A 27,071-nucleotide genomic window follows, 5' to 3' on the forward strand; every position below is an offset into this window, starting at 1 on the left:
TCAATTCCAAGTTAAAAGTTCTACTAGAAAGGCCAGGTTCAATATGTGCTCATTTAACAACCTTTTAGTTAGCATTTATTAAGTTGAAGCATGTAAAATGGCTGGTATTTGCAGGTTTGTGACATACAAAAGTGGAAAAGCCATGGGGTTCAATCCGATACTTAGTTCAAGACACTGTGCTGAGTGTTGAAGATACCGAGGTAAAAAACAGTCTGTCTTATCCAAGGGCTACCAAGAGAGAATCCCATAAAGAATCAGTTGCAAACTGGTTGTTTTGGTGCTATGAAAAACATGTACAGACAAAATAAGAGGGTAGAAATTCTGTGTTTTGAAGTAGAACTTTGCTTCTTTCATTAGGAGGAGCCCAGATCTGATGGAAAACACACCAAGCCCCTCTTCTTGCCATCTTAGCATCTGCAGAACAGCCAGTAAGCCCAGAATCTCAAAGCAAGCGTTTAAGAGCAGGGTGAGTTCCGAACCTGCCAACCTTGACTGAATCTCTTTAGCATTTGTTATTTTTATGGGTTCCTGAATGCTTCCCTTGAATATTAATTTTCTTCAATTCTTTAAGTATATATTAGTTATTACATATTTTTGATTAATATTTGATAGCTGCTTAGGCTGCCAAGAGCTTCCATAAATTTCCCAAGTGGATATCTGACACTAGGTAAGTGTGGGAGACCCCTTGTGCAGAGCAAAGACATCAATCATTTTAAGCCTCTGACTCCACACCTTAATACCCAAAGATATATTGCTAAGAAGCCCATAACAAGTCATTAAAAATGAATGTCTTGTGGCGGCTTTCATGCCTGCAGAATTCAGTGAGAGAGGGAAGGGAACCTGAAATGTTGCAGAGGCCAGATAGCTCCCTGATACTGGTTTGGACATTTTTTAAAGATTCCCCCGTTTCTCACTCCAGAGGCAGCTACATAATTTGTGGGGCCCCAGTGCAAAGTGAAGATGCAGGATTCCTTGGTCAAAAATTATTAAGTATTTGGAGACAGCAACAGCAGAGCATTAAACCAAGCATGGAGACCTCCTAAGCATGGGACCCTGTGGAACTACATGGGTTGCACGCCAATGAAGCCAAGACCCTACCTCTCTCTGCCCTCTTGGGGACTCCCCTCTCCCTCTCATCTCCCTCTGACTGAAACTTAGTCCCTATCTATAAATGCTTTTAATACGAACAGCCACAACAATAATATAATATGTAATGAGATACTATGAAGGGCATTCTATTTTCATTAACTTGTGGAATTAAGAGAGGGTTCATATAACAAATCCTATAAGTACTATTGTAACCCCCATTCTACAGATAATTTCATGTGTCAATTTGACTTGGCCCTGAGGAGCCCAAACAAGTCTCACAGCATCTGAGCAAGAATCAGGACTCAAAGTCAAACCCAGAACTTTCCACTGCATCACACATCCCATGAAATGACCCAGGGCCATAAATGGGAATGGAGCCTGGAGCCAGTCTGGTATGTACACTTCAAATGTGTCCTGAAGCCACCAGCTAGCTTCATCAAATACATTAGTATTTGTTCATTGTTTACTGATATTCTGATCAAGTCGAGAAATTTAAAGTGAATAAACCCAACTCCATAAAGGGAGTTGATAATGGCTGTGATTCCAGTTTCCCTCTTCTCTTAGATTCCCAGGTTCCATTAAGATTCACAGGGCTGTTCAGGGAACTTTTCTTCTTGTCTCCCTGTCTCTGGGCCCCTCCACCTTCTAATCAGCCCCAAGGAACACCATCAGTCTTGTTCATTGGGATCTTCAGCACAAAAAACTTTACCTGCACTGAAAATGTAACCCAGAATTTCACCAGTCTTACAATTAATAAACTATATTATAACTTCAATCCTTGCTGTGGTCTAAGACTCTATTTCCCAGTACCCTGGTCTAGTCACAACCTTAGAACCATGGAAATATAGCCCAATGTAACAACAGTGACTGAGAATTTCTTCTCTGCCATGACAAATCCTCCTACACTTTCTACAGTTTCACCCCCTTCCCAAAGCTATGCATCCTTTCAGCTCCTCTGACTTTCTCATTTACTTCCCCATATTTAGTTCTGTGTTAATTATTTTATCACTGGTTTTAAACAGGGGCAATTTTACTCCCTCCCTACCCAGGGACATTTGGCAATGTCCAAGGATAGTTTGGATGGTCCCAGCTGCAGGGGTGCCACTGGCATCTAGCAGAGAGTGATCAGGGATGCCGCTGAACCTCCTGCAATGCCCAGGACAGACCCCCAATGACAAAGAGCGAGCCAGCCTAAATGCTAAGTGTCGGTCACACCACAGTTGAGGAACTCTGATTTAGACCCAGGGTGGCAAGTTTCTGCCACAAGTGCTCTTCCTCCCTAGTCTCCCTGTGTCCTTTGCTGTCACATCTAGTTGATCAGGGCATTCATGCCCTGTGAGCCCAGTTCTGAAGTCAGAATCCTCTGAACACAGAGCTCCAGGCAACCTCTGATGAGTGATGGGTGCTGAAATGCACAATGAACTCGACTGGCCATCCTTGCACTGGACACTCCTTGTGTCGGCCTTGTTTACCTATTCACGCAGTAAACCTTTCGAAGCAAAGATCGTGTCTTCTATACTCTTTGCAGTCTCCAATAACACTAAGACAAAGAAAGGAGGTGATGCAGAAAGGGAGAGAGTAGACGACAGGGAGGAGGAAGCAAAGAAAAAGAGAAAATCAGGGGGAAAAGGAAATAAAATCAGAGAAGTAAAAAAGAGTGAAAATAGAAGAAATAAAGTTCAAAACAAGGCACTACTGAGATTAACTGAAGCAGCCCCACTCTTTCAGGAGTTGATTTTGTGTATTCTTGAGGAGGCTCTATAAAGTAAAAGGAGCCAACACCACGAGTTTCCCATAGTCAGGAAACTAACTCTCTACCATGAAAACCTAGTCACTTTATTCTTTCAGGCAATGCAACTGACTCAGGCTCACTGTAAGAATTCCCCGGTTTCCCCCAGTCCCTCCCCAACCCCAACTACCAAGCTTTCCTGCCAAGTGGTGAGAACTAGCTGTCATCAGGTTGTCATCTTTCCAAAGGCCACACGGGGCACCCCAAGGAAGCTGGATTTGAGTTCTTCTCCAATGTTTGTCAGCCCTGGTCTTGGTGGGGATTGTAGATTAAGTCAAGGGCATCCATCCTAGTCAACACTGTGATAAATGGCCAACAATGCTGCCATTTAGGGATGGTAAAATCCTAAATAGTGTGTCTTGTTGACAGAGTCTTGACAGATAAATTCCAAGTGTTTTTACAGCTTAGATCTTCAGAAGAGATTTGGCAGGCCCTTAGTATTTAAGGGTTTCTGCCATTAAAATGACTCAACCACATGTCTGTTTTGAATTGTCTCTAATAAATGTGGAAATGTAAGCAAAAATTCTCATGTATACAAAGGGCATGCCTCAGAAAATAACAAGCCTTATTATTGAATAATCAAAGTGATCAATTTGTTGGAAAAAATATTCTTTGAAGGCACATATAATTTTTGGCACTGTTCATCTTGGGATTTTTTTTTCCCCTCACAGCATTGCCAACTAAAAACCCAAGCACAGTTTGTGCTTCAGATACTTCCATCCGTCTCTACCAGCTGAACTCACCCTATCGAAGGTACAAAGCATTTGCTCAGTGCAGCTTCCTGTGCTCAGCTCCCACAGAGGCCAGGCTTGCAACCCCCTTCCACTGATTTACTTTTTAAAAATTTTCTTGAACACATTCCTATTCTCAGAGTCCATCTGTTAAGTCTTTTAATCGGTGGCATATCTGGGATCCCATGCCATGCAAAACTCTACAAAGGACCCTTCTTTGTCCATTGTAAGTGAGTGATCTCCACCTCCTCCCTGCGAAAGAGAGCTGTTTGGAGGAGCTCCTGATCCTTGGAAGGAGAAGATACAGATGGCAGAAAGAGACCATCCTCCTTTTTTGGATCTTTACTTGGTTCCTGCAGTACTGTCTTTTCCATAGGGTGCACTAGAATGACACAAGTAATGTAACTTCAATGAACAACTGAGCAACAGTATATGGATACTTCACGAAAGTTTAAAAGAGTTAGCTGAAGTGGGGACTACATGTAAATTTCGTGTTTGTAAATCATGGCATTTTCTAAGAAAATTCTAGGACCACACTCTTCACCTTTTCCCCAGCAACTTCTAAGCAGCTTGCTTCGCACCCCTTTCATTTCTAAGCAACTAGGTCTGTCGAGGCCCGGCGGGGGCAATGGCTCTGTTTTTGCTACTACTGCGAAAGCAAAGGCATCTTCCGTCACCTTTGCCTCCTATAGAGAAGAGCCTGGTTCTCATGTTTTCCCTCATCTCAATAGCTCAGGGCTTTGCTAATCTTGCTGAACACTTCAGTTTTTAGATGGTATATCAATGAGGCATTCAAACAGAGCAGTTTATACACAAAAATTCTGTCTGCTTTGTAAAAGATTATCCTTTTATAAACACTCTGCAGAAAACATAAAAGCAAATAAGGGGCAGCACATAGAACAGGAAAGATGTTAGCAGGGAGATTAATACTGAATGGGTCGAAATGAATGGCGCTTACTAAAACGAGGTCCAGATACTTTGGCTGCAGTGAAACATAAATAATGGGAATGACACATCGTTTATTCGGGATAATGAGTTGATCCAGAGTAGAGGCCTAGGACAAGAGATTAAAGATTAAATATCCATCTCCTGATGAATATCAGTAGCCAACTTTAACCTTTTCCTTCCAAAAGTACAATTTTACTTGAACAATTCTATGTGCTTATGCTACAGTACAGAAGTAAGATCCTCAGAAAACAACAAATGCCACTTGAATCACTTTCTTATCCTGCTGGGAAATATTACTGTCTCACGTTTTAAGATAGGAAGGGGAATTGTATTTCTAGGCTGTAAACCTCTAGATAGTGATTTTTAAAAATAGATTCCTCCCCCCGCCCCATATTCTGCAATTGAGAAATCTGGTTTTGGGACTCTTCTCGCATCTCCTCATTAACATCCATTCCACAATAAAGTTTTTCAAAAGAAAAACAAAAGTGAGACTGGCACAACCCAACACAGATTTCACATAACCAGTGAGCTCTATAGAATGATAAAACGAGACAAGCATTCAAAATCTTCCCATCCAAACTCCTCATCCCATCGGTGAGGAAACTGAGGCCCGTGGCCAGGATGTGTCCCGGCCAGAGTCCCACAGCTAGTTAGAAACGGAGCTGGGACTAGTACCCGAGGCCTTCTGGCTTCAGGCTCCGACTCTTTCCACTGCACCCTGCTGTCTCTTTATCCCCCCAAGTTGGAAATAATGACCAAAGCAGCTTGCTGGAAGAGCCAGCACCCCACATGCTAAATTAAAGCCCTGAATTCATGAAAAACTTAGACTATTGGAAGCTCTGAATAAATAAGGGTTGGAAACAGAAAAGGGGGATGGGAGAAGCTGGAGCAGCAGGGAAAAATAGAAGAGGAGGATGCAAAAGGAACAGACAGCAATCACAGATGCCCACGATGCCAGATCGCAGGCCCTGCCACCTGGGTATGATTTTGAAGCAGTCTATTGGTGGCCCTTTCCTCTCAAGGGGCAAGAAGACCCATGGCAAGAAGGAATTTTGTCATTTGCCCATTTCTTGGAACTAAGTAGCTGCCCACTGTCAACAAGCCAAGACCAAGAGAGTAGTCTGTGGCGGGTAGATACCAGTGGAGTGAGCGAACAACAAGATTCAAATGCAGCATTAAAAAATAAGAGAAAGAAAAAACAAACAGGAAAACCCAGGCCTCCAACCAGGCAGGAGCAGGAGACCATCACAGGTTAATTCCATAGCCACTCACCTACAGAGAGCAAGGGCAGGATTTGGCCGGCATCCCATGTGATATCAGCTTGGTGGTTTCAGTCTATGCTCCAGGGAACATTTGTCTCGGTGCCAAACCAACATGCATGCATGGTTGGCAGGCTGTCCACTGGAGGCCAGGGATGAGGAGCTATGGAAGTGTATCTATTTTCACTTTGCAAGTATTTGCATGCCAACACCTCAGTCATTGCAGCTCTTTGGAGGAAGAGGGGAATTTACGCTTGAAAGTGAGGCTGTGTTCAGACATCTTACTCCACATTGGGGTGGTGGAGCTAGCAGTTCCATTCCCTCTATCCTCTTGCTTGGGTGAGTATTCTGAAGTTCACCATTTTGTCAGAGGTGAAAATAATTAGGCCACTTCTTAGATAAGAAAGATATTACTGGGACCACCTGCCAGACCTTCTTAGCAGGTGAGAATTCTTTCTGTGGTTTTATGTGCATCACAGGTTTCCACTTAGATGGGATAACCAAGAGAAAAAAGACAAGATATTCACAAGACGTGCAGTGCTGTTTAGGAAAAGGAAGGACGTGTTCAGTGGAAAGCATTTAAGAGGGACTCTGAAAGGGAGGCCGGCATTCATTCAGATCTCTTTTTTTTTTTTTTTTTTTTTTTAAATGGAGTTTCGCTCTTGTTACCCAGGCTGGAGTTCAATGGCGTGATCTCGGCTCACCACAACCTCCACCTCCCAGTTCAAGCAATTCTTCTGCCTCAGTCTCCCGAGTAGCTGGGACAACATGCATGCGCCACCATGCCCAGCTAATTTTTGTATTTTTTAGTAGAGACGGGGTTTCACCATGTTGACCAGGATGGTCTCGATCTCTTGACCTTGTGATCCACCTGCCTCGGCCTCCCAAAGTGCTGGGATTATAGTCCAAAGCCACCGTGCCCAGCCCATCATTCAGATCTTTATTTGAGCAATGAGTATGCTCTGCCATAAAGATCCAGAAAGGAACACCACCACCTAGCCTCCCTACATTAAAAGAGTTTCCAAAGGGAGTATCCACTAGTAAGCAGACACACTTTAATATTTTTACCAAGAGATAAGAAATAATTTGGTGCAAGTAATTATGGAAACAAGAAGAGAGTCGCTGTAAGTGGAAAAGGGAAGAAGGTGGTAGAATGTCTTCCCAAAAGAAGCATCATGCTTTCATTGAATCATTTCATGATGTCCAGCCCCAGCTGAGTCAATTGTTAGCAGCAAAGAGCAGCACACAATACGGTGCTGTGCTAGGATGACGTCTCATTACAGTCAGAAGGATGGTGCTATGCAGACCTTGAGCATATCTGCAAAGAACTTCCAGTTCAACACTCTCAGTACTTAGAAACACAATCCACATTTCCCAGGTGCTACCAATACTCCCTTGTGGATGGGGCCTGTTAGTAGATCTGACCATGAAAAGACTGTAGTCTACAAAGTGAGGGAATTGCATCTTTACTTCTCCAGAGACAAGTTGGTGATTTGAAAGAGCAAAGACAGCTGCCCTCAAATTAATCCCTGATGGACCAATGGTAAGTTGAGCTTGGGAATTTTCCCCAATGTGGCGTTTAAAAACGTGTATCTACGAGCAAATAGCTACCAAGGCTTTATAGAAACTCCCTAAATTGCCTCTTTTCCCTCCAGTTATCGAATTCTCAGAAAATGGCGTGATCATTTTCATAGCTCCCAAATGACGTGCCTATGTGGTTGTGAGGCCAAATTTGTCCTTAGGACCAAAGCCACTGATAGCCATTAGGGATCTTGACACATCTTGATAGTCCAAGCCCCTATTTTGTTCCAAATATATTCACTGGAAAAAAAAAACCCTCTGTATTTTCAAAGATAAGCAGGAAGAATAAGAAAGAAGACTTCCTCTTTTATGACCAAGACAAGCAGTGAATGCTGGAGGTCCTAGGCCTTAGGTATGTTTTCCTGATTCTGGGCCTGCTTCTAGGTGGTTTTTGTTCAGACTGAAGCTATCTTTTTATTTTTATTTTGTTAACAAAGTTACCAGTTTAACTTACTGCATGCTCTGCAGACTTTCACTTCCAATTCTAGAGCAGAATTGGAACATGTTTTTGTGAGATCAGCTAAGTGTGTTCTCTGTTAACTTGTTGGCATATTCTTCACAACATGAATGGACTCATGTTTCACATATTCTAGGGCCTCCATGCCAGCTCAAAGGGGAAGAAGCAAGAACTGAAGGAGAAAGGGCCAAGAACCCCAAGAAAAGCAGGTTACAAAACAATTCAAAGTGGTACATTAAGTGACACTTCATGCAGACAGCATTGATATTTAAGGGGTCTTAATGGGGCAGCAAAAATCTCCAGTCCCTGCCTGCCACAACTTCCCTTCCCTATTATGCTGTAGCCCAGTAGTTCCCAGTCTGAGTTATCTATTAGAGTCACCTGGGGAGCTTTAAAAAATTCCCAAGCCTATGTCTTACCCAGAAATTCTGACTTAACAGATCTGGGGTGAAGGTGGAGCCTGAGCATTGGATCTTAAAATGTTCCCCTGGGGATTGCATTGCAAGCCAGTGTGGTGGGCTGAATAATTGCTCCCAAAAATATTATATCAGGCCCTAATCCCAGGAACCTGTAAATGTTACCTTTTATGGCAAAAATGGATTTCACAGATGAGATTAAGTTAAGGATATTGAGATGGGGAGACTGTCTTCATGTTTCAGAGGCACTCTAAATCCAGTCACAAGCATCCTAATGAAAGAGAGGCAGAGAGAGATGTGACACGCAGAGGGAAAGGTGATACGAAGATGGAACACAGAGAGATTTGGGGGTTCTGGCCTTAAAGATTGGACTGATGTGGCCAGAAGCCAGGTAATGCTGGCAGCCACCAGATGCCGGAAAAGACAAAGAACAGATTCTCTCCTATAGCCTTGGAAGGAGAACTGCCAACACCTCGATTTCAGCCCAGACATTCTAATGTCGGACTTCTGAACCTCCAGATCTATGAGAAAATGTGTTCTGTTATTTTAAGGCACTAGATTTGTGGTAATTAGTTATGACAGCCAAAGGAGACTAATTCAGCAGGTTGGCAACCACTACTATAGTCCTACTGGCCTCTATTGGAGTCCTCCAAAGGCCTCAATGCTATCTCCAAGTCTTCACACCTGCTTTTTCTCTACCTACAGCACTCTTTTCCCTAGTCTTCAGTTGGCTGACTTCAGGAGGCTTTCCCTGACCCAGTCTCAGGTCTTGCTTTTTTTTTTTTTTTTTTTAAATTTTATACTTATCTTTCTTTTTTTTTATCACAGTTTTTAATGAGCTATTTTTTTATTTATTTAATGCTTTTCTTTCCCACCAGAATACTAAACTACTCTCTGAGGACTAAACTTACATCGTTTTATACATTGCTGTATTTTCAGCACCTGACATGGTGCCACACACCTAGTAAGTGATCAAAAAAACTCATGCAAAGAAATAATGAATGAACTAATAATCTTGTAACACATAGGACTGAACTCCAGATAACAGTCAGGGATGCCAGATCAACGTCTATCTTCTGGGAGAGGGAATAACAAGATCCAGGAAGGAAATCTGGGCCCCAAATAAAAACACATCAGGTCTGACTATGCTCCAGACTCTATGAGAGAACTGGAGTGGTGGGGGAGAGTTTGTGCAGGGGTTTTTATATGCACACTTGACTCCTGATTTGAGCAGCCAACCACACTTCCAGACTGTATTTGGTATAGGTCATGAGGATCTTGATCCAGTACCAGGTTTGACAAGTATTGGCTCAGGAACTGGACAGGGAAAAGAAAGAGGCAAAATAACCTTAAGACCTGCAGCAGAACATAACTGGAAACACATAAGCACTGACAAATATGTGAACAAGGCAAAACTGATCCATCCCTTTATCTGCATGAAAGACAGGATAGTAACTGAAATCTGTCAGTCTCTAGGTCTGTTAGTAGGTTCCCATTATCCGTCTGTCTCCAAGTCAAGAACAACCCATTTTGTGAAATTTGTGTATGCATCTATTTTTAAAAATCATTTGAATAAATCCAGAACATTAAGTAAAATCCATTGTACTGTTCCTTACTGGCTGCCTGCTTCCATTATAGTAAATAGATGCCAAAGACAAAAATGAATGGTGCTAGATGCTGATTCTCAGGGTCAGGAACCAGGCTGATTGACTTATCAAAACCCCACAGGTTATTCACTCCCTTTTCTGGCCATTACTGGGTGAAAACGCAATGGCAAGAGAAAGGCAACTTTGAAACTCTAGTAATTCCAGGATTGCAGATAGCAATTAAACAAAAGGACAGAATTAAAAGCTCCATCTTCAGCCAAAAAAGTAGAATGATCAGGTAAGGGAAGAAGAGGCTTGGTAAGGTAGAAATACTTAGAGGGAGATTTCAGTTAGGTTCTTTGCTTGCAAGGAGCAAACTCACCCACTCCTGTGCGGGAAAAAGATGATGCTTTAACCCTGCCTGTTGTTTTGGTTTGATTTAACTCCTCTAATTTGACCTCAAGCACATGGTGACTTTGCATTTGTGAATGTAAACATTTCAGTTAGAGCTAATGCCAACATCAAAAATTTTTCATCAAGAAATAATTTTCTGGAGCAAATTCTATTGTTTTTCAGCATTTTCAGTGTTTCAGTTTCATAGTGCTTTCAGCGCTCAATCTCTGGGCACTGTATGTCTGGTTTTTAGCGGTTGCACTATGATGTGCCTAAATGTGGTTTTCTTTGTACGTTTACATTGCTTGGAGTTTGTCGGGCCTCTTGAATCGTAATGTCTTTCAGCAGTTTTTAGAAAGTATTCAACAATTAGCTCTTCAAATTTGCTGCGTCCTCATTGTCTCTCTCATATCCTTTTGGGATTCCACTTACACATATGTTAGAGGCATTTGCTATGTCTCATGTATTTATTTTGCTCTGTTCCATTCTTTCGATTTTCTTTTTCTTTCTGTGATTCAATTTTGCCATTTTCTTTGGGTCTATCTTTGAGTATACTAATCCTGTCTTCTGCCATATGCAGGCCAAGTTCATGTTAAACCTGTCCAACAAATTCTTAATGTCAGCTATAATATTTTTAGGTTATGTAATATCTGATTGATCCTTTTACCTACACTAGAATTCTTAGCTGAACTTCTCCATCTTTTCATCTCTTTTGTATGTCTTTTTCTGCATTTTATTTAATGTATGTATAATTGTTATTTTAAGGCCTTTGGGTAACTCCAATATCTGGATCATCTATAGGTTTGCTTCTATTGCTTTTTAAAAAAGTTTTAGTCATGTTTTTCTGCTTCTTCACATGTCTCATAATATTTTATTGTTTGGTGAACATTATGTGTAAAATAATCTTAGAGACTGCTGTCTCTGTTATTTCCCCCAGAGCATTTGTGCTTTCCCTTGAAAAACAGATAGAGAGAGGGACTATCTATCAGTCACTTCCATCCCATCAGAAATTGAACTGGCTTAGAGCTAGACTGCAGCTTCAGTTAGACTTAGTACACTTCCGCTTTCAAAAATCTCAAGGACAGTTGTGTGTTTGTTGTAGCTGCTCGTCTCAAGGATTTTCCAAGTGCTTTGAGGCAGTGAGAGAGTGAGACACTCGACTCGGCTTTCCAGTCCAGCTTCCTGGTCTCTTAGCATCCCCTCCCCCAGGCCCCAGTACTCAGCAATGTCCTTTGGGAAAATTGGCTAAGGCCTTAAAAATCCCCTAGATCCCAGCTTATCAGCATCTTCTGCGGGTTTGTCTTTTCCTGAGACAGTCCCTCAGTCTAGCCAAACCTAACCGATCCTCAGTCTGTGAGCACACTTGCAATTGTCCCCAGGGAAAAAAATGGTCAGTGACCTCAGCTCATCTGGGAAAGGAGTATCTCTCTGGAATTTTAATTTATTTATAACATTTTGCTTCCTACATCTCCCATGTCTTTAAAAATATAATTTTTGTAATTTATCCAGTATCTCTACTTATTATATCAGAAACAAACAACCTGCCTCAACCTTCTACTCAGAAACACACAACCCCCCATTATTATAAAATAATTCCACAAATAATTTTCTGTATAGAATAGTCAGGCTTTTCCGGGTATTTTTGCATTTCATTCTTATTTTACTAACATGATTTTCATCTAGTTCAATTTTTCACCATGTGTATTTACAACCAAGATGTGGTTTATTGATCAGTATCTTTGAGCATATGAAATTACATCATTCATAGCATCTGCTATTATGAGTTTTCATGTGTGACCATAGTTTTCGTCTGTGACCAAGTTTAATTTTGTACCTTCAAATTTTGCATATCTAAATTTAGTCAAGAAGATTACATTCTTCAGACAAGTTTTAGACTCTAATACATTTTACCAAGCACAGTGTACACTTTCAGATATTGTAATTTTTATTTTGTATTGATTATTTTTACCAGTAACATCTATTCCAAATTTAATAAAAGATGATGGTCTGTACCTAAGTTCTATTTAATCTCTAAGAAAATTGTGTGCAATTCTCTTCTGATATTCTAAAAATTTTGTTGTATCTAGTGGTCTATTCAGTGTGAATTGTGAATTGATCTATCGCATTCTTATCAAACTTCTGCCACAAGTCTGACTTTAATCCACAGATTAATAATGTCTAGTGTTGGCAGTGCAAAGAGCAAAGTGATGAAACTGAAGGGGTAAGCTTGTAATGGCAAGATCAACATGGCATCATGACTGTAACACAAAGACCTTGGTTGCTGAAACAGCTCTAAGGACTTGGGGTTGCCTCTCGCTCAACTTGCCATGCCCTTTCTTCTCTCTGTGCCTCTGCTCTTGCCTCCTCTCTCAAGAAAAAGCTCCTTTGATTAGTCATGTTTGTTCTACTCACAACCTCAGAGTTCTCAGAATCCATTATGGCTGCCCTGGCCCCTCTGTATTATGGTTCATTCAGGTTTCATTTCTGCCATGAATCCTTTCACCTCATTTGGTATTATGCCGAGGTTCAAATTCCTAAGAGAAGGAATATGACTAGCCCAACATAGCCAGAAGCCTACAAGGGCCCTAGTTCAGGGATCTTGTTCAGAAATCTCTCTAAGCCATTATTTCTAAAAGTGCAATCCACTGATCATCTTCAGATCTGAGGATCACCTTTCCAAATTCCATGACCCCAGGCATTTCCCTTTCCCCCAACCATAAGGGAAACCAGGCAAGAAGCTGCCAGGGCTCCCCGCAGCCCCTCCCCACCCTGTACCATGGGAAAGCCTCCTGGTATAGCTCAAAAAGCTCTAGCATCAGACGAGTTTGGGTTCAAATTCCATCCTCTTTGCCTCTAAACTGACTGTGAGTGACGTCCTAAATTCTCTGAGTCTTAGTTTCTTTATCTGTACAATAAGAAAATTAAACTGATAAAAAGAGATACTATACTTGTACTTTACCAAAAGGCTGAGAAATGATAAAATAAGAAAATTATATCTCCCCTCAGAAAGAAATGGCATATATAAAGAGGTTGGCACAGATAAATATTAGTTCCTTTACTTCTGAGGGTAAGTCTGTGGCATCACCTTCATTTGCAGACAGGATAGCAGAATAACAATGTGTGGTCAGCACCAAACAAAACACATGAGATGATCCCAGGAAATAAATGAATAGATTTGCCAGCAAGAGACACTGTTATTTTTTCTGCCTGCCAAGACTGACTTTCCCAGAGATACTGCATTTCTTTGGATAACTCCACAACCACTCAATCCAGATATAGTCTCTCAGGCAGGCAACATGTTTACAGTCAAAATGCTCACTTCCACTTCAAGTTTCCAATCCCCTGCTGCTACTTTCTGCAAACTTAATTAATTCGTCGCAGCTAACATTTGTTCAACCTCGTGCAGCAATGGGAGGCTGAAAGAAACAGGCTCTTGTAAATTAAAAACATTTCAAAATATTGTCTTCTCCCAAGAAAACATTTTTTTTTAAATTAACACTCCATTTGGATAACTTTAAGGTTTCAAAAGAAAACAAACAAGGAAGTTCCAATTAATGCTGATTGTCTTTAACTATTTCATTGCCATTCATCCAGGCTACCAGTCTTATTATCCTAAGCACTGCCATCTTAATAGACATGCAATAGACCCTCTACCTATCTCCTGTGCAATGCTTAGGTAATTATATCACATATGGTCCTAGTGTGAAAATGCCTGCCACACACTCCATCAGTCAGCAGATTAAGATGTGCCTAAACCCTAAGTGATAATGTTGTCTTGGAAAATTAGAAGTGGAAGTGCCATATTGAAGGCAATGATGTGTAGCAAAAGGATATAGCATATTTCTCTTTTTCTTATTGATTTGGTTGTTTCACTACCAAGACACAATTACATTGGCTAAGACTAATGTAATAAGAGGAAGACTAAATAATAGGAAGAGTGGCTAGGAAATCGCCCTGCAAGTGAATGTCACCTTATCCTGACAGATTAATCCAAGGGATTCAGATTGGGGCATTCTGATCTGTTGGCCTAGTTAACAGGCACCAAGGATATGTTTAATCTATCAGGGAAAGTCCCTACAATGACCAATGAGTGTGAAAGAACATCCTAATAGCTGCTCTTCCACTACCTGCCATGAGTTTTGTATAATGTTTCCTTATCAAAAGGGCTCAATAATACATATTCTGTCTCTAGTGCATGATCGGTGAGGCACTCTGTGCAGTTCTACACAGACGTAAAGTGCTGTTGTTATTGTTGTTGTCATAAATAATGTAGAGGAAAGAGCTTCAAGCCTGGAGTTAAAGTGACCTGAGTCCTAATCACAGCTTTGCTCATAAAGCAATCAAGTCACTTCCTTGGGAGCACAGAAGAGAGCATATGGTGACAAAGTGAAAGACCCAATATTGGGGGACGCTTCTACAGGCTCTGTGAGCCTCTGTAAAATGGCTATCATTGTGCAGAGTTATCACACGAAACTCTGGCAGCTTTTCTCTGGTGTACTCTAAAGTCTTTTCATCTTTTCATATGTGCTGATCATAATTCTAAGATTCAAAAATGTGTCAAAACACAGTTTGAGGACACTTGGCTAAATCAGAGAGAGAGAAGGGAGCAAAGGAAGAAACCTAAAATGCAGACATTAAACACCAGATCACTAAATCAGTACCTCTAACTTCTAAGAAATGTGAGGCATAAATGTTTTCAGAGATTCCTGTCAACAGTGATGCTGAGCCGGATGCGGTGGCTCACGCCTGTATTCCCAGCACTTTGGGAGGCCAAGGCGGGAGGACTGCTTGAGCTCAGGGGTTTGAGAACAGCCTGGGCGACATGGCAAAACCTCATCTCTACCAAAAAAAAAAAAAAAAAGAAAAGAAAAGAAAAATTAGCCAGTTGTGTTGGTGTGTGGCTACAGTCCTAGCTACTCAGGAGGCTGAGAAGGGAGGATCGTTTGCGCCTGAGAATTTGAGGCTGTAGTTGGCTGTGATGGTACCACTGTACTCCAGCCTGCATGACCAACTGAGACCCTGTCTCAAAACAACAAACAAACAAACAAAAAATAGTAATGCCAAATACAGAAAACTAGTCGAAGCTTCTATGACAATAAGGAAAAAATACTTGGTTTAATTCTGTGCAAATAATAGCAGTAGTTATTTATGAAAAAGTATCTCCACTGTGTCTTTGATAGGCATGGCAATCAGCAAAGTATTTAATATGTCAGATTAGTTTTATTATAATCTTTATTTTATTTTGCTCAGATGAAGAGAGTGATATAGCATAATCTCTCTCTCCATATATATGCATATATAAATTTTATATATATATATAATTGTTCAAATAGAGAGATGCTGATACTGGGATAGAGATGAAGCATAATCTCTGTCTCTCTGTTTCTGTCTCTCTGTCTTTCTAAATATATAAAAATATATGCACATATGCACATATAACATATAATGTTACACATGGAGCTATCTGAATAAAAGTTTATATGTGTATATATGCATGTTTGAATAGATGTACATAGAGCGACAGAGGGCATAGACAACTAGTTGCCTACCAGTTACCAATGGCCCTTCTCTTACTAAAATAATGCAGACTTTGTTGAATAGCAATATGTCTAACTGAAAATATTTGGAGCGTTACTTGCAAATAGGGGTGGCTCTATATCTAACTGCTGACCCATGAAAGGTAAGCAGAAATTGTGGGATGGAGCTTCCAGGACAGCACGTTAAAAAGCTGAGCTGATTCAGTCTGCAAGCCCTGTTTGCCCCTTGCCTTCCCACTTCTCTCTGTCTGGGGCACAGATGCTGTGCTTGAAGAGGATTGGCCAGATTGTGATTTTGAAGTGACAAATCCATGCTAAGGAGGGCTAAATGAGAAGGTGGGGAGAGGTTGGGTCTCTGCTCTTACCAAGATTTGCCGCATCAATCAGCTTGGGATTACCTGCCTCCATACATTGCACGATATGAGAAAAATAAAACCCTCAATTTTTAAGCCACTGATTAGGAACCTCTGTTCTTGGCAATCAAATATATTTCCTAACAGATGCAAGAGGAACATTGATCCTTACCCTAAGGGAATTTATAGTTTTCTGACAAAACAAGGTAGACATTTATGTTTGACCTAATTAAACACCATAGACTTGCTTGGGAGTGAATGTTTATACAAATAGTGCGACCTCTAAATGCTACAGGGATTCAAAACGGAGAGAGAAGAGTGTGGACTAGTTTTTGAGAAACATTTTCATGGTGTGGGAGGGACCTGAGCTGGTCCTAAAGCTTGGGGAGATATTAATAACTAGAGATCTAGGGAGAGGATTCCAGGCAAGAAAAACAGAAAGAATTTTGTCACAAAGTAGAAAAAAGCATAATTGCCAACTGGCTGACCCAGAAGGAGGAGCACAGACTATGGGGAAGCTGAAGGTGAGCTGAATAAGCAGTATGGGACGAGGTGACAGCAGCCTTGAAAATCCAGCTATCTAATTTGATTCACGGGCAGTGAGTAACTGTTCATCACTAATCCTTCATGTCTTCTTCTGGCTCCTTAGCTACTCTCTAATCCCATGTTTTTAGTTGCTTTTAAGATAGTTCCACAAGATAGCCCAATTGAACCTAGATTCAATTTGTCTGAATATAAAACTCACCATTTTCCTTTATTAAGTGACCAGTGGCATTATTAACCATCCAGGCTTCTAGGGTAGAAATTTTGGAGTTATCTTTGACTTATTTTTCCTTCCCAAACCCCTATATCCAATGCCACCTAGTTCCATCCTTCCTTCCTTTGAAATGTCTCTTCATTTTTCTCCTATTCTACCATCACCATCTATGGCTATCTTTTCACTCCGTCTCCTACAAGAGTCTAACAAATCTCCCCACTACAGCCTCTCCCTGTTGTAGTCAACACTACTAGATAAATCTTTCTAAATGACTACTTAAATAACATTACCCTACAGCCACCCTTCCAAAACCTAAGTTTATCTGCTAAGCTTATAAGACCTTTCATATTATTGTCATCCAACTCATCTACCTTATTTCCTACCACACAGGAACCTGAAACTAATGCTGTAGTCATCTGACTTCCCTAAAGGCCCTCCCTCACTCTATACTCATTCCCAGTTCCCACCCACTTAGAATATCCACTATTTCCCTTTTTGCTTGTCTAAATACTATTCATTCTCCAGATTCAGCTACTAACCTCTCCCTCCAAGATTATTTTGACCAGCACTGATCTCTTCTTTGCCCAACTCCTATTCCGTTGACTGTTTAGAGTACACAATGTATTAATTCTAATTATTTATGTGTTTCAAGCCTCCCAGCCAGGTAGATAATAAACTATTCTAAGGTCTCTGAAAACTGGAACCACTTTGCCATCAACTCTTAAGGTTGAGAAACTCCTATGCAATTCATCCGTGCTGTTCCCTGTGAAAGTCATCCAGCCTCTGCCAGATCAAATCTAATGATACACCCTTCAACAGAGGAGATATTGAACAAATATCTACTCATTTAATAATTTATTAAATTTGTCTGATACTATGCTAGGAAAAAAACAAATTCAATTAATATCCACGGATCATTTGATAGAAACAATTAGCTGATTAAGGTTTACAAACGATGACACTATGAATGTATGTTTTAATAGACTAATCTTTTGATTCATACCTATGACTGTTGACTCTGCCATAAGGGTTTTAGACACACTAAGCCTATATAGCTTATATTAATTATACAAACTAAAGGAAGCTCCATTGTTCTACAAAATTTATTATGGTTTCATTACCACTGATTATAGTTTGATTAATCCTCATTTATAGACAGATTTACTTTGAATTGCTGGACAATTAACTGTACCATTGTTCAAAAGGCAGTAATTATTTTTAGCTGAAAATCAAGAGGTATAGAACTAAACTAGGTGTTCCCAGCCAAAATTCCTAATGAATTTTGAAAATTCAGATCATCCCTTTTCATTTATCAGAGCCACCCAATATTATTGTAGTTACCCCTTTTGATTCAGAGGAAACAGTTCCATTATCAGGCACAGAGAGCACCTATTTAAAGGTAAAATTGAGAAAGAAGAATTATATCCTTAAAGAAATAACTCATAATCTTCTTATAAATAATTGATACCTTCACTAATTTTGCAAAAACAAGAACACTAAACAATCAATAGATATATAATGTTTTTATATATTTGAACAATTATTATTACCAAGTCAACTACACTGCTTTGTTTTAACAGGTCATATGATACGTCAAAAAAAACTCCAGATAATGTGTTTTAAAATTTTTCCTTTTATCTTGACATCACTAAATGATTGGGAGTATTCACCATCAAGTTCTTTAATGACAATATCCTTTTCTTTTACAAATGGCTTTGAAGTCTTCCACTGCCTGTTACAAGTATTTGGATACTTCCCCACCAAGGGTGGGCAGGAAGCCAACATAAGCCACCAGGTGCCAATATTACACCTGACAAATTAGCCACACGACTGGAAAAGGGTGGGCCCATCCTCCCGTTAGAGGTTCATTTCCTCGCATTTTCCCATGAACAGGAAGTCATTGGAATGGGGAAAAAAGCTTTCCTTAAAGACCCACCTGACCGAAGGTCTGAACTTGTTAACTCCTTGCTAACAAGCAACTTGGAAGCAAGTTCAAACTAATCACAAGACTGTATTTACATTGACTTGCTTAACCCTGCTGAGGGCCTGGATTCTGGGATGTTGGGATTCATGTAACACGTGGGGTGTGGAGTGAGCTTGGATGTCATACAGAGTAAGGACAGCTGACAGAGGAGGAGGATACACAATAGCCCTTCACAAACCATGGAAACCTAAAGACTGAAGACAAGATCTGACTGAAGTCACAGTTTAGGGACAGAACCCTATTTAATCAACCCAATTCAACAAGGTGATTTGAAGAATTTGATCAGAATTGACTGATATTCCATAAAATGCTACATTGTATTCATCTAATACTTGATTCAACTAAATCCCCTGAACTAATGACTTGTAACTACATCCTAAAGATCAATTATAAAGCTTGATGAGTGTAAAATAAAGCACAATAAAGGAATGTTTTCCAGCAGAAAAGTAATCCAAATAATAGAGTTGTACTTATCTTAACAGCATCCCAAGAGATAACTACTATATGTTTATAATGCATAAACAATTGTTAAAATATATTTTATATACTAGCTTTTTTAAAGTATTCCAAAATGACATAACACAATGTATAGTGTTCCACAACTTGCCTTTTCACCTAACAACATGTTACTGACATCTGTCCTTGACAGTTTATATGGTATATTCATTCATTTTAATTGATACATCCAATCAATTCCCTTAATTTTGTGCCAACCAGATAGGTAGAAAATGGCAACATGTTTTCTTTTATTTTCCATGTCTTTCACCATTGAGGTTGAGCATATTTTTCAAATGTTTGCTAGACATTTGCATTTCTTCTGAGAATTACATATTTTATATCTTTTGCCCATTTTTAAGTGTTAGTTATATTTTTCTCATTAACTTGAAGGCATTCTTTGAATAATAGATAGTAACCCTTTTTCTGTCATGTATAGTTCAAATATTTTGTCTCAATCTGTCACTTCTTTTTTAACTTTTTTTTTTTTTATGAAGTCAAATATGTTAGGTTTTCCTTAATGGCCTCTGGATTTCTCACCTTGTTTACAAAGACCTTCTAACCTAGGATTTTTTAAAAAATTTATATTTCCTTCTGATACTGGTATAAATTTGATTTTTATATTTAGAGCTTTATTCCATCTGGATTTTACTTTTGTGTATAGTATGAGTCCAGATGGAGAGCCAGTTGTCCCAATACCATTTACTGAACAGTCTCCATTTAGCCACTCATTTGAAATGTCTCCATATTATCTGTTAAATTCCTCTGTATTCTTAGTTCTTCTTCTGGACTCTAGCCTTTTTGCTTAGTTGATTTCCCTATCGTAACACTTGTGTATTAGATTCCCTAAGATGTACACTTTGTTTGATAACTGCTAGGCAACTCCTCTCAAACTTTGTTTTAGTTTTTGTTTTTGAGATGGAGTCTTGCTCTGTTGCCCAGGCTGGACTTCAGTGGCATGATATCAGCTCACTGCAATCTTTGCCTCCCAGGTTCAACCAATTTCGGCTAATTTATATATATATATATATATATATATATATATATATATATTTTTTTTTTTTTTTTTTTTTAGTAGAGATGTGGTTTCACCATGTTGGGCAGGCTGGTCTCAAACTCCTGACCTCAAATGATCCACCAGCCTCAGCCTCCCAAAGTGATAGGATTACAGGCGTGAGCCATAGCCCAGCCCAAATGAATTTTAGAATAGGCTGCTTAAGTTCTATTAAAAACCCTATTACATTTCAATTGATAAAAAACTGAGTGAAATGTTATATCTTAAATTGATCTGATTTAAAGTTCAATCAATGTTTCATAAAATAAAATCATACGTTTTACAATGCTTTTACAAATTAAACTATTATAATAAGTGGGATATACTGTCATTATTTATATCATATCAAGATTTTCAAGGGATAAAAATGGAAACACTTCCTTTTGATTGACTGTTCAATCAACCAAACAGTAGCCTATTCTATGCTAGAAAACTCTAGTATCTGTTATGAGAATACAGAGATACACATATCATGATCTTTGTCCTTGAAAACTTACAACCTAGTTAAGAAAATAAGACATATACACACACATATAAGGCATATTGATAAATGCGTATTGATACAACGCAGCTTATAAGAGGAATCAAATGAGTTACTATAGAAAATCAGAGCACTACAAGTACAAAGGCAGGAGAGACAAAGCAGAGAAGTAAGAATCTCTCTCTCATTTTACAAAAGAGAACATTTAAGGCCCAGACATTTCAAGTCACTGAGCCAAGCAGACAGAAAACATCAGGTCTGCTGATTCTCATTCTGGTGACTTGTCTACCACATCAAATAAAACTCACATTTATACGTATCAGTACCCACAAACTGGTTTCTCAAAATCAATTAAAAAACAAAAGAAAAGAAAAAAAGAAAAGATTGCATTCAGATAACTCTATTACAGGGATTTCTGTTCATCTATGTGACATCAAATACCAGATATTAATGATGTTTCACTTTTCAACCAGAGGTTTTGACATTAGAACACATAGCCTATATCTAGGTAATAAAATGGGATGGTTTTTGGGGGGGTTTTGCCCCTTTCTGCAATTCATCCCCTTGTCTTATTTTAAAGCCCTCAGGTAGCAAACCCTAAGACCCACAGGAATACCAGTAGAGAAGAGATTTCTAAAACTCAACATCAAATCCACTTTTGATTTTCCCTTGAGTTTGTTTCTGTCAATGTTAGGCAGGTAACATATTTCAGCTTTTAAGCCATGGAGTGATCTTTTTTTAGAAAAAAAAAAATTGCACTCACAGCTTCAATCTTATATTTCTATGCATATTGAGTTAAATGTTGTAAAACTATCAATTCTGTCAAAACCTACCAAATAGAAAACAAGACACCATGCAATCTTAATGTCCAAACTGACTAGTGATTATCAGAAATTAAATGTGCAGGAATTCCAAATCTTTTTTGATTTGAGATGTCTAGATAACTTTTGCTTTTCCATAATTGTATGAGGTTTCTGCATAGTATTTAAGAATCAATTATATTGCAATTGATGTAATTAACTCTAATAATCCATTAAAAGTCAGTAGGAGGGCTATTCAAGTCAATAGAAAAGAAGGAGTATATTATGAAGGTGTTATTAACCTATACAGAATTTTACCAGACATTTTCTTTTCTTACATAATAAATATACAGTGGTTAGGAAGGCTGTCATTATAATTTAACGTGAACAATAGTCCATCACTTCTTTTCCTATGCAACCCTTAACTAATTCCATGTACCATGCACAAGTAAAATGAAACCTTTTCTAATCAGGGTACAGTTATATCAATCATCTATTACTCCATGATTAAAGAAGAGGTCCTTTCCTAGCTAAGTGGAAAAGAATTGGGTACCAGCAGAAGTTTCAGGCCCACCTTCTCTTTCAGTTGACAAGTCTCAGTTTCTGATGGCTGTCTGTACTTTGCAATTAATAAAAGCATAAACAGCCATATGGAAAGTTCTGTTTAGAATACTCTGGCAACCATTAAATGGCCATTGAAAGCATGGCGACATGTTCCCTTGAGCATCAAGTGAATGTTGGAGCATTCTGATCTTTTGAATTAAGGGAGGACATAAGCTAGCCACCTTTGCAGCGTTCCACAGGTCTACACTGCTTCCTCAGGAGTCCTGTTTGGCTCTAGCTACGAACCTCACAGGCATGTAAAACAGTGAGCCTCAACAGAGCTAACCCTGCTGGGACTCCAGGTCGCAGAGCAAGTTCAAGGGTTTCAGCTCACTTCCTATTCTTTCTCCATTATTCCCAGTACAACAAGAGGGAAATAAAAGTCAGGAGAGTACAATTTAAATCACACATCACCAAACGGGCTGTCCTTCTCTGAAAGAACTCTCACCTCTCCCCACTTCCCAGTTCTGCGTTTCCAATCTGACAAGGAACAAAAATGTTGTACTCTAGTATTTGCATAAAATAACACCTTATTCATAGTCTTATCCACTTATCCTACTATACAGTTCATTAGGAATACAGGCTGTGTTAGCTTCTGCTGACTTCACATATGTATCATGGTAAGTAGCCACAGCTATGTGGACAGGAAGCACTATCAGGTATAATAACACTTCACACAAAGAACAGCTATGCCTGCAAGAGCTATAGAGCCACAGGGGTTGTGAGGGAAAGAACACCATCCCCGGACTCAGAAGGTGGGATGAGTAGGGGCTCTGCCCACACATTGGCACATACTGCCACAGACATGTTCCAAAGAGTATCACTCCTCTGCCTCTGCCTCTGTACAATGGTGGAAAAAGAACTCACATCACAGGCCTGTTATTAAATTAGCCCCATTAAATCAGGATTAAATTAGACAAACATGTGAAATAAGCCTCCCAAGTCATAAAACATTACACGAACCTGGGATTCTGTTTGCGCTTATAGTATTATGCAAAGTCACAATGAGTTCTTAAAGCCAAGGGAGAAAAGGATAAAACAGCAGTTCTCTAACTTCAGTGCATATGAGATTCATCTCAAGTTTCATTTCAAAGCGCACATGCCTGTTTCCCAGGTGATGCCTGTTCCCGCTATAGGCTGAGAGACGCTGGGATAAGAGATTGGCTGAAAATGGATTCCTATTCATTCATCAGAGAGTTTAAGTACTAGGAAGCCTTAGAGGATACAAATAACTGCAAGATATTGCTCAAACGTCAAGCAAGTCTGGCTTTACTTGTAGAGAGACGACAAATATCCAGAAATAGATAAAATATAAGGGTCTGTGTGTCAAAGCAGAAAAAGCAGCCAATGGGTAACATCTCTTCCAGTTTCCCCCTTGAACCAGAACCTAGCCCCAAAGGAAATTCTGGTTCACTCTCACTCCTGGATAAAGTTCACACTGTCAGTGCTTTCTGGTCCCTTATGCATGAACCTCACTCCTAGGCCTCAAGAGTCAATGTGAGTCCTAGAAGTCTCAGCCAGGAATCAGGAATAGAGTGTGGATCCCATCTTCTCTCCTGGAAAACCAGGCCTCATCATGAAGTGGCATCTCTCTCACTCAAAAGGTTCATCTTTGATATTGAACAAAGAACTCTTTTCATTCTGGAGAACTCCTGTTTTCTGAGGCCTAGGTGCAAACTGAACAAACCAACCACAGGCCTGAGCAGCCACAGTGAGAACATGAGACTCACTCTCTGAAGGCTCCACTTTGAAACTTCTCCCTAAGACTAGTCCCCGAGAGAGCATTTGGGCACAGCAAAGCTGTGGTTTCAAAGTCACAGTAACTTTCTGCATGCCTGGGAGGAGACAGAGAATGTCATCTTCCTTTTTTCTGAAACTCCCACTGTCCCTTTGTACAGGTCTCAAGAACACAGAGAAAGGAGACCTGGTCCAAGAGACAAGAGGCCTGGATTGCTGTTCTGCCCTACCAATAACCATCTCTCTTAATTTAGCCACATCCTTTCCCAAAGAGGAAAATTCAGGTGATTAGCATCTACTCCAGCTACTTCACAAGATGAAAAACCTTTTTGAAAAAGTAAAACATGTCCCTGAAATATAAGAAATTAATATCAAACCCAAAGTACAATTGTCAACCTTAGAATTACCCAATTTGATTATGAACATTGTCCCTCAATTCTCTAGATAATGTTTCATTGTGGCTTTGCTTTGAAAGTATAGATTGGTCCTCTGATAAGTCATCACGACTGATTCCTTTACAGATAAAGACATGCAAGACTAGGTTACTGGAATTCTCTGTATCTCTCTCTGGCATGCGCGCTGTCTCTCTCTCTCTCTCTCTCTCTCTCTGTCTCTCTCTCTCTCTCTCTCCAGGCCTACAGAAACTGAAGTGTTGTTGCTCTGCCCAGTACTCTCCCACCCCAGCCACCACCTGCCCTCACAGATCTGGAGGTACCCAAGAACATATGACCCCAATTGCATTCATGTGACGCCTTTGTTCAGCGCTAAATTCACTTGAGAGGGGAAAAAAATACCTCAACCAGGAAATACATCTTTTACAGCTATTTCATCCTCCCCTCACGTGGCGCTGGAATATCACTTTAAAGAACATTCTTGTGGCATTTCCAGTTCTTTTCCTTTAGGACTGCAAACAGGAGTAGCCCATCCAAGGGGAAACTGCTCCCCAGCAGAGCTGTTCTTCAAAGGGGACTTCTTCAGGCAGGAAAAGGGAACGTCTGATACTGGAGCTGAATAAACAGACTCATCAAGCTGAGTGCCAGATTGGAAATCCAGGCGCTGGAGCATGCAGCCCGACAGCTGCATACCTCATGCATGCTATGGCTCTGTCTCTCTCCTCTCTTTCTCTCTCTCTTTTTTTCTTCTGTTCTGTAATCTTCTTAACTCAAGTGACTTAGTGGTCCCAGGTATATAACCATTGCTTTTTACTACTATTAACTGACTAACAGGGTCTAGAGGTTTCAAAGCCCATTTTTGAATCACAGACTCTTCTACCATTTCTTCTCAAGCAGCTCACTCTGTCTCTCAACACTTACATCTCTCCACAGCCAACAACCTTCCTCAGAAAGTAGCTCCTTTTAAGGCAGAGAAGATTATTTACACACACAACATTTCAAACTCTGGATGTGTGGCTGGTAGAATCCTAGAGCATGATGGAAACTCTAAACTTTTTTTTTTTTTTTTTTCAGGAAAAACTACAAAATTGTAATCTCAGATCATAATCTACCTGGACCTTGAAGGAGTTCACTCTCATTTACAGGTTGGTTCAGTGTCTCACAGTCTGTAGTAGAAGTGCTTCCAAATAATTTACCTAAATTTTTACTACAATTAATTTTCCTACTTAAATAGCTGGTCACACATGAAATTCCAAGCCACGGAGTCTTGGCAGGCTTAAGCTTAGAAACTGGAATTTGTCTTTTCCATACTGGAAAATTTCAGTTTTCTTTTAAGTTTTAAACAATTATACCAGTAAATGTTGTGATTATTCAGATAATCTGGACATTAGTTTTAGTTGTTATCTATACCAGCAATCCCCAACCTGTTTGGCACCAGGGACCGGTTTCATAGAAGACAATTTTTCCATGGACTGGGGATGGTTTCAGGATGATTCAAGCACATTACATTTACATGCAGTTTATTATTACTACATTGTGATAGATAATGAAATAATTCTACAACTCACCATAATGTAGAATCAGTGGGAGCCCTGAGCTTGTTTTCCTGTAACTAGATGGTCCCATCTGGAGATGATGGGAAACAGTGATGGATCATCAGGCATTAGGTTCTCATAAGGAGCGTGCAACTTAGATCCCTCACATACACAGTTTATGATAGAGTTTGAGATCCCATGAGAATCTAATGCCACCAATGATCTGATCAGAGGTGGAGCTCAGGCAGAGATGCTAGTGATGGGAGCGGCTGTCAGCATAGATGAAGCTTCACTTGCTGGCCTGTCACTCACCTTCTGCCATGTGACCCTGTTCCTACTGGGTCACAGACCAGGGCTTGGGGACGCCTGTTCTATATTATACATATATCCATACATATTCACATACACAAAGATAATTCCCTATGGATTTCCCACCTTACAATTTCAGTCCAATTAGGATTTTTTCAAATATCCAAAACAGGCAGAGGGTCTCACTTTCACCACTCTGTTCTTAATGTCTATACCCTTTCTTAGATATTTCTTTGAGGAAAAATTATTGGATGATAAATGTCTTAGGGATTGTTTGTAAAACTCAATAGCAACTAATTTAAGAATGAGAAATCAGCTTTCTAATTTACCTAGTTTCTATCCATAGTTGGCTGCTAGCTCATTCGTTATCATACTTTATGACTATCCCCTATAAGATGCCCCTTTAACTGGCCTTATAAACCTAAGTTCCAACAGAATCAACAGTAACAAAGAGTCAAAATGAAAAGAATGGTTAAGTAACTATCTCGTCAGTGCGGATCACTGAGCTCCAAAGCATTTTAATTTTTTTCCCCATAATAAATGCTTAACCTCAACAATTCGGTCATATCTCACTCTCATCAATATTTATGCATAGAAAGTTATTTTTCAGGCCGGGTGCAGTGGCTCACACCTGTAATCCTAGCACTTTGGGAGGCTGAGGCGGGTGGATCACAAGGTCAGGAGTTCAAGACCAGACTGGCCAACATGGTGAAACCTTGTCTCTACTAAAAAATACAAAAATTAGCTGGGTGTGGTGGCTCGTGCCGTAATCCCAGCTACTTGGG

The 27,071-nt window shown here is 39.8% G+C and overlaps 1 long non-coding RNA gene across 3 annotated transcripts in view; it reads right to left on the reverse strand.

The window, feature by feature from the left end:
* The window catches only part of LOC108317209, a 160,795-nt gene that overhangs the window by 107,024 nt on the left and 26,700 nt on the right, over window positions 1-27,071 (reverse strand). The gene's annotated exons all lie outside the window — the stretch shown is intronic.

Source organism: Cebus imitator, unplaced genomic scaffold (genome assembly GCF_001604975.1).
Source record: "Cebus imitator isolate Cc_AM_T3 unplaced genomic scaffold, Cebus_imitator-1.0 Scaffold198, whole genome shotgun sequence".
Lineage (NCBI taxonomy): Eukaryota > Metazoa > Chordata > Mammalia > Primates > Cebidae > Cebus > Cebus imitator.